We start from the raw sequence: 13,531 nt of genomic DNA on the forward strand, positions 1-13,531 counted from the left end.
TTCTTCCTTCAGTATACTGCACAGTGTGTTAAGTATTAGAGATGCATAATAAAAACAGCAGTGGGGATGAGCTAATTAAAAGACAGCAGGACAAAGGAGATATTCACAGATATGCTTTAAAAATATAGATTAAAAAGTACAGTTAAACGAAGAAATAGAAAAGGTGTTCTATGGTAAAGGATTTCTAGAGTCTATGGTAAAGGATTTCTAGAGAAGAAGGCGCATGTACCATCAGCACAGCCTATCTGCCTGTGATCTGTCAAAGAACAACACAATCTTCCTAAAATACAGCAAAACAGACATATGAACACCTAGAGGAAACCTACTGAACAACTGCGCATGGTTTTAAAATTACAAAAGATCGCTCTCTTATAGCACGTCCCATCAGCAGATCTCTAAGCACTTTACAAAGTAGGTCAGTATCATTATTCCTTATTTTAGATGTAGAGAAGCTGACAGGGAGGTTGCCTGGTAGCAGGTCAGGTCTGTTGGTGCTAGGTGACCCAAAAACTCTGGGGAAGAAAAGAATAGTTTCTGTGGGGAAAAAAACGTTGGAGAAAAGGAAAGGCTGAGAAAAGATAAAACAGAAAAATAATCCCCAAGATTTTCTCTGACTCACATAAATGTTTCATTTTGTTTTACAATTATTATAACTTTTTCCACCTTTTTTCTTTGAAAATAATAATGATTTTTAAACATAAACTTCATTTCAAAATGAGCAAAGAAAGGCCCATTGCTAATGCGTTCAAAACATCTAAATATGTCTCAAATGTTATAACTTGTTATTTTCCCCAGTCAAAATTAGATGAAATCAACTCAAACTCATGAACAGAGTTATCCAACTTCCCTGAAATACCCTGTTTGGTGCAGATTACCCTTTGGGTAAAAACWAATGACCCCCCGGCCAGCTCTGGTTTTGAGTCCCTGACCACTGTCCCCCAAAGACAGGGCATCCATCAGCAGAGAGGCACCAACAGAAAATAGAGGGGAAAGCAATTTATATGTCTCTCTTTGCCACTGAGTGCTTTCAGTTTGAAGACCAGCCTCTCTTTCCTTCTGCTCCTCAGGATGAAAAATCTCTCTGTCTTGGCATGCCTAAGGAGAATTTAAAGTTATTAGCTGCTACTTTAAAGTACCACTGCCCTCTCTGGCACTCCATCACTCCAAGCTAAGCTACTTTGAATCTCCCATGAGAGACTCCTATTTCTCTTGTTAAATAAGGGCTTGGGAACTTTGGAGAATTCACTGAGAGAAAAGAAAAAAAGAGCAGACTATTGCAAAGTGCCAGATTTGTCACTTGAAAATATACACATTCCTGCTACGGTATCCTTTCAAGAAGCTCCCATGTTGACACGCAGGACAGGAGAAGATATATTTTATAGTATCAAGACCAAAGAGTTTTTGCATGCTGGATGGAACCATTACTTAGACACTTCTGAAGCTACTGCAAACATCCTTTGCAATCCATCATAACTTTCGCTCTGAAAAAGTGGGCCTCTCTCCTGAGAGGGTCAGAGAAGCAATTCCAAAGACCAGAAACCAGCCGACAGGGACCCAGAGCAATATTCCTCAACATCTTGTTATTTCAAAGAACTGTACCAGAAATTAAGTTTAAGAACTTTTAAATCAGGAAATAAGAATGCTTATAATTGCATTTTCCTAGATATCAAGGCTCCATCATAGGGAAAATACACATGGTGGTGTAATCTGYAGATTATTACAAGGGGTGAGCACAGAGAAACAGAAGCAATGGGACCCGAGACGTGAAATCCACAGCAGTAATACTTCTATAGTTAAGAGTATATTTGCATTAAAGAATGCTTGCATCTAGGAGGGAGGGAGGGAAACCACCCTAGACCAGATGATATATTGTTATGGTAAAACTATAAAAAAAAAAAAAATCAGTATTTAATATTAGTTGTGGCATACACCACTTAAGTGCTTGCAAAAAATAGTTAGGAAGGCTGCTATTTCAGCAACCTATCCTGACAACAAATATACCTATTGCGTGGATCAGGCAGTCCCTATTGCCTGGCTGGAAGATTCAAAAAATCTTATTACAGTTGATAATGATTAGAGCTGTACTGAGCATCTTCGGAGAGAGAGGCAGTTGTGGCCAGACCTTCTCAACAGTGAGGAAGAAAACCTCTATTGCAATGTACAAGTTAAAGGCATGTAATTTCCCAGGATTTATTAAAGGAAAGAAGATCCAGGGAACAGGATAGAGGAAGGAAACAGTTTGGAACTGGGGGTCCACATTTCCGTTCCTTTTTGTGCTACAGACACTGTGCTAATGTGACTGTCTAAAGTAAATGSAGAATTGTTCTTACAGCCAGAGGCAGTGACACAGCTTTCCCAAATGGAGCAGCTGATGTGGTATCTTGTTAACGTGTGTGCCACCTCTGTTAAAGGTATGCAGGAATTACGAATAAATGGCAAATATCAATGGCCAAACCACAAATACATTTGCATGACTGTAGCATCAATAGTTTCAATAAAACAGCAGCTGTACTGCTGTCATTTTTTTGCAGGCTCAACTGCAAGGGGAACCTGGAGGAAAGATTTGCGTGAGAACAATGAAGACTCTGCAGATTTTCAGGGGAAGCCTCTGCAAAGTGTGAGCGCCGCKTAGAGGAAAGCAGGAAACTGTCTTTTACTGAAAATTTAGCAAGTGGGAGGAAACTACTTGCTAACCCAACACAAAGGGTTGACTGGGGGAGAGTGAATTTCCCAGTGCTGAGTGGACACAAGGCAGAGAGAGGCTAGACTGTGAAGACCCTTGAATAAAAACACCTTTAAGTGTGAGAAGATGAGGGCTAGCCAAAGGACGAGTTCAGCATTAGGAAAGCAATCTCTGAAGCACCATTAGGAATAGAAACAGTTAGGGCAATACAGAGCATGTCAAGGGTAAACAAAAAAGGCAGAGAGTAAGATGCAACAGGACCACAACCCACATGATATAATTTAGATGTGTCGGCAGATATTGAGATTTTAAATCACTGGTGTCTCTTCCAGCAAAGTGACACTATTACAAATTGACTAATATTTGCTCTCAGTCAGCAAAAGGGTCAATGTTTATCATTTTCTTCATCTGCTTTATTTTTGTTCAAGTCCACACCAAGCAGCATGTGACAACAGATTACAAGCTCTTACAGAAAAGAGAAGGTGACAGATCCCGGTCACCAGTATACCAGTCACATGAGTTTCTGTTTACATTCAAGCATATAAGCTTGTTCAAAAGTGTTTCAGCCTCTGAGAAGGACCTCATTACAGGCAGAGGCACACGTCATTTTTCATTTCTTAACAATAAYAGGAATTTGGCATATATTGTCCAGATGACATATATAGAATAAGTTTAACTCTCATGTTCTCATCTTGCATTCTTATTACAGGAGGAAATACACGTGCACAGTTATTTAAACTGTCAAGTTAATTCACAGTGCTCCTGAGGTAAAAACCTCCAAGGGAATTAAGCAGTAAAAATGTGAAACTTGCAAATTAAGGATTTTGTCATAGGACTTCTGCAGTAATATATTACCCTTGACTGACTGGGGAACTGGCAAATGCTCTAAGTAGCTACAAACTGCTATAGCAATTAATGGGAGTYCTCGAGCTCTTGCATCAAACTGATTCTGCTGCAGCTTCTCTGCATGCCAACAGCCCTGACAGTGCGTAAACGAAGCGGCATCAAGGAGCCTCTGAATCATCTCGTGGGCTGCTTCACTAAGAGTACTATGATTTTTATCAACTGGTTACAAAGAGGTTCCCATTGTTTGTTACATTATTTCTCTCTGGTGAATGAAGAGAACAGGTAGATAATTGAAGTTCTGCAACCAAATGCAAAGCCCATTATAAAGGATACAGGGGACACATAATAGAGATTTGAACTACAGTATTTTTGAGATACAGCACTCAGGCAATTCTGCAAGCAGACAACATGTTTCCTTACCTTGTTCTGCCTAACTCACAGTATTTGCAAGCCAGGCAGCTGATGCCTGCTCTTCCATTATGCTTGAAGAAAAAGAAATGTAGTGTTCTCAAAGCTCAAACATGGCCCCTCTCTGTACATGAGCATGCAGCTGCATCATTAAGACTTTGATTCTTTCTAGCACTAATGGCATCATCGAAATATGAAATGGAAAACTTCATGGAAATGTTTAGGAGACATAATTCAGTCTTCCTTTGATGTATATTGAGTCTCTCAGCAGTGTCAATAGGAATTATACAAACACATCAGCTTGGAGAATAGCTCCAGTTAATAAAATTAATGCTAATTTCTTTTTCTTCTCCAGAGATGCTGGCAAAACTTGTAGTTAAAAAACACCATCCATTAACCAAACATAGACTTAAGACAACCAAGACTGAACCTGGCTTCTGATTATTTCCACAAATGTTGGCACATGTTGGTGGCTAACAAAATGACTCAAACATACTGAATAGCTCTATTCCTCACTAGAACAAGCAGCTGCAATCGTCAAAGTCTCTGCATTAAAAGGAAGGCAAGGTTAGTGGTTTCATCTATGCTGTATGTGCCTATCGTCTCAACAGCCAGATACAACATTTGTACAAATGATCTTCAGAAAAACATTTCCAGTTTTCTGTATATTCGGGAAATTTATATAAATGGATCTTCTCTGGTCTTTCACTGTTATCCAAAAGGGCTTGTAGTCTTTGCTAGAAGTGATACATTGACTGATTTCATAAAGTATCTAAATATTCAAGACAAAGAGATGGATAGTGATTAATATTATTAGTGTCCTTTCCAAATTTTATTAGAACAGCTGCAATGGTCTTGGGAAAAACAGCGTAACTAAATCTGAGGAGTAGAAAAACTCTCTTCTCCTTTACCCCTCAGAAATTCTTGAGTTCCAGAAGCTGGCTAGTTTGAGTTTCTTATGATTGAGTTTTTTAGTTAAAATACTTCTGCTTATGTTGGGAAAACAGGAGTGAGAGAGCAAAAGGGGCAAATACTTAACTACTTTAAAGATGGAGTTTGGGAAATTCACAGAAATAATTATATGAAAAGTGATCACAACAGTAAAAGTTGTGTGGGTAAAAAACCCAAAGAAGTTAATTCTGCTATACCATTCTACTCTTGAAACAGTATCTTTTCTCTTCTAGGCTATGTATATATGTCTAACATTGGCATCTTTTTAATCCTTCTCTGCTGCCAACAAACATTTTTGCAATAACAAAGTTTGTGAATGCAACACCAGGAGCAGACCTGTTAGGTTCAGTCTTTCCAGACGCACCTTTGTCCAAAAAGTAAGCCATTAAAACAGCACAATAATCTACAAAAAGGATAAGAACAACACAGCAAACCATTTCCTCAAACAATAACTTTAAATTATTTGGTTTTATAGCTTCTAGTTTTCCCAATGTTTTGCGTCACTTTGGCAGACTGACCCAATTGTTTTGAATTATTCCAGTCATTAAAATTCCCCACATTACAAGCCACTGGCAGTACTTGGAGAAAACACAGAAATGCTAACATTTCAACCAGAATTATCAGCATCTCCAAATTTTTTTGGCAAACAAACAAAATGCATAGCAAAGTTGGGCCTTTTTTCCCTGTCTGGTGAAAAACTTGAAGGGCTGTCGTGATTAGTCGTGTGATGTTCTGACCAGGAGGCACAGGCCGGGGTGGAAGTTCTTGGTGATCAGCTCTCAAGCGTGAGCTGGAGGAGAGGAGAGGGTCCAGAGGGAGCAGGATTTTAATAACACAGGTGAAAGTTCAGCTTAAACTGACTGGGTGACTGATCATTTGTCATTCAAGTTGTGGATGCTTTTTTCTGTTATTCAGATAGATACCGAACATGATTAAGTATTTTTCAAGTCAGATCTGACCTCAATAAATACATTATATACAACAGATGAAAAAATTACATGACTTGTTCATTCCCAACTTTTTTCCTCACTATCATTTATTCCAAATATTCAGATGTAAGCTTTTTGAAAAGCTGAGGCTTTTCAAGGTGCTTGTCCATATGCTCTCTATTCTAGGTGCTTTCATACCTGAGATGCTGGATTCACTGCGATTACTGGACTTGCTAGAACATCACAGGCATCTTGTGTACCCTCACAGTCAACCACTGCAGCTAATGTCATCTAAGGGGAAGGATGAAAAGAACCATCACGCACTTCCTTCACCAATACGTGCCTTTAGTCCTTAGAGACACACTCAGGGGGGAAAGCTGGGAGGATGAGCAATCATTTGTCTTTTAGCCCCCRCCAACACAAATTCTAATTAACCAGTTATCATAAATGTGGGATKGGAATCCCTATTCAAAGAGCAACTGTGGGACAGCTCTACTTCCTGGCAGAGTCTTCAGATCAGATGCCAGTTTTGGAAATGGGAAGTGATTACATAAGAGAAAACATCTCAAATGCCGGATGTTGAGTTCCGGGTACCCATATGGGATAGGCCTGAGAGCTCCAGCCTATTCTAACAACCTGGAAGGCTGCATGAACGCAGACAAACAATTACTACTATGAAAAGGAATTTTTAAATTCAATCTGTGCTTGCAGGGCTGTGGGTAGGTGATGGGCTGTACTGCAACCTGGAACAATCCCGGCTGTACTCGGAACAGCATTTAAAAGCCTGGTCACTTACCTGGCTAGTGAAGAGAGCTGGCCAAGTCATACTCTGGGGCTGTGCATGACTAATCCACGATCCCTAACACCTGGCAGCATGTAGCGCTCATGACAGCAGCCTATTTCATAGCTCCTGTGTCAGTGTTGATGGCACCATGATAGTGGCAGCACAGGGCAGATCCAGCGATACGACTGAGCTGTGCTCCAAAACTCTGCCAAAGGCTGTCCCCAGCCAGCAAAGCTGTCTACAGACGTGTCTCCTACCCACCTACGGAGCTACATCACGAGGCCTGAAGCAGCCAAGCATATATGCAAGTCACATTACTTACTCCAGTGTGTGCTGATGGTTATGGAAGAACTGTGCCCTGATCCAACAGGTTTGAGGCTAGTGGAGGCGGACAACAGCCCTAGCACTACCAGATGGAAATACAAGTTACTGAATAAGCATTTCTCAAGAGATCTTTAAAAGGAGTACTAAATGATGGAGACCTTATTTGGAGACATTTAGCACAATTTTTCCCCAAATTTCATTTCCAGTGGAAGATTCTCCTGAACAGCATTAAGTCACTGATGAGACTCATTTTAGCAAACTTTCTGTCAGAGAAATGTCATTTCTAGTTAATTCTTGTGCAAAAAGAACCTTCTTTAGTTTCACTTTGATCCTTACGATGGCCACTGCTTTCTCACATTCTGCTGGAGGAATTTTAATTAACTAAGCTAGGCTGGATACAGGGGAAATTTAATCTTAAAGCACTGCTCAGGCTGTTGGCAATTAGAGATGTACAAACACCTGATTTTTTTTATTTGGTTGCCAAACTGAAAAGTTACAGATCAAACTGATTTTTTCTCTTAYGAAAGGCCACACAACTCATTTTCCCTGAAACAAAAAATTTAATTTAATCTGAAACAGAGAGAGTCATTGTTTGGGACTAGTACAAGGAAGGAAATGAGAAGCTACATTCACAAAACAGGAGATTCTGGTTTCTCCTTCGTACCTAGTAACTAAAATATTCATCCAAAAATGTGAGACCCAAGTTTAGGTCTCTCCTTTGCTGGAGAGGTGCTGAACGTACACCCCAGACTTCCCAGTGTCCTGACCTAGCCATCACCTACTGATATTCTGCAGTGCTCTCCCTATGCCCTTCTCAGGGAGCTCTTCCATCCCCAACTGAAATAGATGATAATGCTTTTCAGTCATAATAAACAGTGCCAAAAAAGAGACCAAACCTACCATACACAGAAGGTAAATGGTTCTCCGGTACAACAGTGGATCTGAACTCTCTGGCATGGACACTGCGATACCTAACCGATTGAGATCAACAGGATGGGACTGCAACCTACAGCCCTTGCTCATGTTCTCTCCCACGCTCTTTCCAACCAAAACTACAGAATTAATTTGGTCTCAATTTACAAATAGATTTAGGAAGTGTGAAATCACATTTTCCCCCCAAATTAGTATTTGCCAGGAATTTTTGTCCATTTTTACAGACAATTGCTATTCAATTTGGAATAGAATATAACACTACTAAAGCTAAATGAAAGAATGAGTGGTAAATGGCGATCAGAAGTTAGGGCCTAGCGATAAAAACACGATGATCAGGCTAACAGAGATAAATTGAAAAAGACCACTTGCGCAACAAATGGAATGACATGACATCTGCTTTGTAGTTTCCTCCTCTTACTTTTAGCAGAATGGCTTATAGGAAGACTTCAGTTTGCTCATTTACTGTCAGGAACAATGAACTAAACCCATGCTTTCCCTGACAATATAGGATGCAGGCTTTCCTGTTTTCCCCCTTACAATAAGACTACATATGTCAGATTCTTATTAGCCTCAAAAAAATGTTTTACTATGAAAACTGGTACTGAGACATTCAAATAAGTTGATTTTGATCTCTGATTATATAAAAGATATTTTTGTGAATAAAAAAACCCAGAAAAATAAACTAGCAAAAACAGTAATCTTTGCAAAAGGTGRAAAAAAGAAGGCAAAAATATCTCCTCACATTTTTGCAAACTTCAACCTCTTGAATCACATTCTTGCATTTTTATGATGCAAAACTACTCAAAATTGCACAGACAGTGCAAATGCCAGCACCAAGCCTCACACCACAGCATACCAGAGCAGGAAGGGAGCACCGGAATAAGAATTTCATGGTACCTGCCTGTTGAGATGTCCACGGCCTAAAAACCACCAGAGCCACCATTACAAAAATCACTGTTAAACAATCATACTCTAGAAGCTTATTATCAAAGCACTTTAAAAAATACATGTTTTACTTCTTTCTTACAGAGTTCAGATTCACTGTCATAACCCTTCCTTTCTTTCCTTCCTTCCAAATAAAAAAAATATTTTTTTCATTAGCAGCATTAGCAAAGAGGACTGGATTCTGTCAGCCAATGAAAAGGAAAAAAGCCAGGCTGCTGGACACAGGCCCCGTTCAAACCACACACATGTATCAGAAGCCCCACATACCCCTCTCCTGAGATGCCTCCAGTAGCTTTAGCAGCTTCTGTAGAGAGCAGACTTTTTTCTATGGTTCCCAATCCTGCTCTGCAAAACAAATAGAGAAGTCAGAACTGCTGTGAAGAAATTGTGACTTCAACCTCACTATTGGTCCTATGCCATGAAATTACTAACCTTGCTGTGATAAAAGGTCTAGTACAGCAGAGTAACAACATAAAGATCCATTCAGAGTGGAGTGCATCCTAACAGCACAAGCACTACAAATGGTTATCATAAGACTTTTTTCATGGGAATCCCACTCATGTGTCATCGAAGTGGGATGGAGATTGGGCCTTATCACACAATGCTTCAGTTCACAGGCAGCTTGAGGACAGACAGTCGAATTAAACCATCTGTGTGGCAGCAGTTGCAAAGCACACCAGAACTTGGAAGAAGAAAGTCTTAAAAATATCATAACTGCCTTCCTTTCCCCTGCTGACAGATTATGTGCTGTGCCTCTGAAAGGCAAACCTCAGGAGAATTCTTTGTGCGAGTTCAAGCAGTCATGCATTAAATTGTTCAGGGCATTAAACACCTAACTTATTTAAGGGTAATGGATGTATCTAGTAATCAAAGTGTTGCTTCAGTATCCATGGATACCCATGATTATGTGGTATTTTGATTCTGGTACAACACTAAGTGTATTATTCTGGTTCCCTGAAATTCTGCAAGAGCTATTTTTCTTATCACTACTTAATTGGATTATCAGGTAGCAAAAGAGACCATTTAATTTTTTTTCAGATGATTTCTCTACAAAGATACTCCTCTTGGTAGAATCACTTTCAGTAATATTCAAAACATTGCTTCAGAAAGTTATCTTTGCTGTTTCTAATTATTAAAAGGAACTCTCAATTAATTTGATTAATATGTTACTTTAAAATTAGCAGCCGTTGAAAGCTGCCTCCTGGATGTTTATTAGAATTTGAACAACACATGAAGCAATGGGCTCATATGGCTTCCTCTTGAAAAAAAGAGCAGCTGATTGCTTTTAAAGACTTTTTTCCCCTATGGATTTATCATGCTTACAAGTCTGATATCAGAGTAATTACAAGACCTGACATTTGTTCAGTTTTGTACCAAACAACAGCGGCAGCTGCAACTGTTTGAGCCTCTCTGTCCCTGCCAGCGCCGCGCACCTTCTCTGCTCTCAGCCCCCCTATCCAGGGCGGAGCTCCACTCCCTTTCGCTGCCCAGGGTGCAGCTTCACTTCTGCTGCCGTTCACCCGACAGCTTCAGCACTTGCGTTTCCGCGACACTTCTCTTGGCACCCTGCAGGCACTGCTGGACCCTTCGAGGAGCGTGGCGCCTGCAGAGCGCCCCAGAAGAGCGGGGCCATGGTGCCTGGGCTGGGCAACTGCCAAGCAGGGGGAGAGGAGAGGGGTGTTTTTGTGCTGTTTTGTCATTAAAACAGGTTGGAGCCTCCGTTAGAAGGAGCAACTGTCCACAACAGACTCATTTTCACCACATCCATGTCCCCAAGGAAGCCTGCTCACTGTGTACAGCTGTGGGAAGCATTTCAAACCTCTCTGGATGTCRGTGCCCCTGGACTTGCCCTGCTCGCCTTACTGAACACGCCGGCCTGCATCCATCTCCGACACAGGCACGTGAGCTCAACTATGTGGGCTCTTCTTCATGCAGGGAAATCCTGAGGTATCAAGGAGCAGTCACGCATCATAACAAGCTCACTGTGGCTAAGTAAAGTTCACATTTTTGCCTTAAATCTTTTCTTTTTCTTTCTTCGCTACTTGAGGCCAGCCTGCCCCAGACTCCCAGCCGTTGGCAGCGCATCTCGGCAGGGCACATCACAGGACAGCTTGGCACAGCATGACTGCTCTTCCACCCACAGGACTTGAAGAGCTCTCTCATGGCACACCAAAAGCTACAAAAAACTCTAAATATAGCCTATACAAACAGAAAACATCCTAAAATTGGGGGGTTTGGGCAAGGTGAATTGGGAAGGGCAGGAAAAGGCCAGCCAAAGTACAGATTCTATCTGGATTTTTTTTAATATAGACAACAAAAATATCAACTCCTCAAGCACTGAGGAGTTCCTAAAAGAAAACTGTCAACTTCTTATGCAATTGAGGTGATACCTTTGCCACTCATGTGCAGGATGCACTCAGTGAAGCCCTGCAGTGAAAGCTCTATGAAATTAAACTAATGAAAAGTAAGCCCCATGTTTCACAGGGGGAGCACAGAGTAAGGAAAACAGCTCCGGTAAGTTTGGGATTGCCCAAGGGGGAAGGAATTACTTGGTAACAGGATATAATAAACATCAAAGGCATACAGTAAATTTTTGGTTTTGTTGTACTGTTTATCATATATGTCACTGCTGAGTTTTGGCATATATTTATATATTCTGCACCTAAAATTTATTAGCTACAACGACTTTTACTTCTAAATTTTGTATATTCTATGAAAGAGATATTTTGCACTAAAAAGAAATCAGTGGCAGTAATCCTGAAGACCAAGTTTAAAGAAAACAGTATTCTCCCTGTGTGAAGACTTTCATACCACTATTCAGGATATTTCCATGAAAAAAATGAACTACATCCTAAAGGAACCGCAATGATAAAAATTACTTCATATTCTTGAAATATAACCGAGCTTGCAAGTTTTCTTCCAGACAGCTTATTACCATTGAAGGAGTTATTCAAACAATTCACACAAAACCCACAAAATCTTCTAAAAACAATCACTGGAAAGTTAATACATAACTCACATGTTTGTTTTACAGAAAGAATGAAAGTTATGAGGCATGAGGTTGTGTGTGAAGAGGATATTTTAAGGTGATTCTTTGGTATATGTGCATGTGGGAATTGTCATTTATTGTTTTAAATCAAAAACGGAAGAAAAAAAACTTTGATATTTCCTACTGGGACACTCATTTCTTCAAAGCAATCTGGAAAGATACTTTCTCTCCTTCCTGCTGTAGACAGCTTGTTCAGAGACTTCCATCGAAACTTCCCTAACCCACAGGAACGTGTGCATGTTCTCTCAGACTGATTTTTGGGCCCAGAACAGTGGGAACAGACTKGTCCTCAGCCCACTCAGGGCGCTCCTCTCCCCCCCAAATCAGTGTGTTCACACATCTTCACCACTGCAGCCACCATGTGGTCTGCTGAAGAGGCAGGGCTGGACGCTCCCCCAGCATGGCATGTACCCAAATACAGCCAAACTAACCAGCAATGCTTGGCCCAGCTTGCAAAAGGATTTTACAGCAATTCCAGGCTATTTCACAAAGACACAAACAGCTGCTTCAGGCACTCCAGCCATCCCAGCTGCAAGCCCTGAATTCCTGTACCCACTTCCTCCTCCTTTCCCTCTTCCAGCTGACATGACACTTTGCAGTAAACTCACAGGTCTGTGTTTGAATTGAAAAAGAAAAGCAAAAAATCTGGTGTCTGATACGTGTGTCACACATCATCTGATCAGCCAAGGCCATTCTCACACTCCTCCAGGCTGAAACCTCCTGTCCATGATCTTCATACCACCTTCCTCCACAAATCAATGAAAAAAAACAGTGCACAACACCATTCCTTACTGCTCTTCTTTCTCCAAAACACACTGCAGGAAACACTATCAGGACAAGAGAGAGTATGAAAAAGCAGTGGAAAAAACCCTGTCTTCCATGGCTTCCCTATTTAATTATTTCCTTAGTACCTCTYCTCTGCATACAAGATCTCCATGCCAAGTCTGCTCAGGCTGTGTTAATACCTGGCTCCTTGGAAACTATTACACAAAAAATAAACAAACGGAAGTGCTTGTCTCCAGTGACACATGTTGGTAAGAGTTGTCCTAGAGGACAAAGTTCACCTCTGCCAGATTCCATATGTCACCGAGGAAGCATGCCCCAAGATCTACTCTGGAGATTCTTGTTCGGAGAACTAGGCTTCAAGGAATCGGTAAGGTCACTTTCTAGATATTCCCAAACCCTTTAAATGACAGGAAGTTGGGCATGCAAAATATCCAGTACGTCCCCAAATCACTAGTCATTGTTGGAAGTCCTTCATTTGGAGATTTACAGTGGAAGAGACAATGCCCATTTTATAGGGCTTCTAATCACCAAGTGCAGAAAGTAATATGAATTTTAGTAAGTTAATCTAGTTTAGGAAAATTTCCAATCCCAGACCTGTAAATTCACCATAAACTGCATAAGTAAAAGAAATTCTAACTATATTACTGAACTCTAAACTTCACCTTGTCCCTAGCAAGAGATGAGGATTGCTGTAAGAGAGAAAGTTCACTAAGAACTGGCCTGAGGCCATCAGTACACTTCATATATAAGCTCTTAAACAGTCATCCAACAGCAAAGGTTTTAATTTACTACTGATCCATCTTCTATTTAAGACAGTAACAAACAGCCAAAAGCTGATGCATCACCTTCCCAACAGTCCATTCCATAACACCAACTTTGGCATATAAGATGCA

General features: G+C 40.6%; 1 protein-coding gene across 1 annotated transcript in view; it reads right to left on the bottom strand.

Annotated features, from left to right (window-relative positions):
* Positions 1-13,531, bottom strand: part of GRM7 (glutamate metabotropic receptor 7) — a 315,181-nt gene that overhangs the window by 137,580 nt on the left and 164,070 nt on the right. The window lies entirely within an intron of this gene.

This window comes from Apteryx rowi, unplaced genomic scaffold (assembly GCF_003343035.1).
Source record: "Apteryx rowi isolate R43461 unplaced genomic scaffold, aptRow1 scaffold_4, whole genome shotgun sequence".
Classification (NCBI taxonomy): Eukaryota; Metazoa; Chordata; class Aves; order Apterygiformes; family Apterygidae; genus Apteryx; species Apteryx rowi.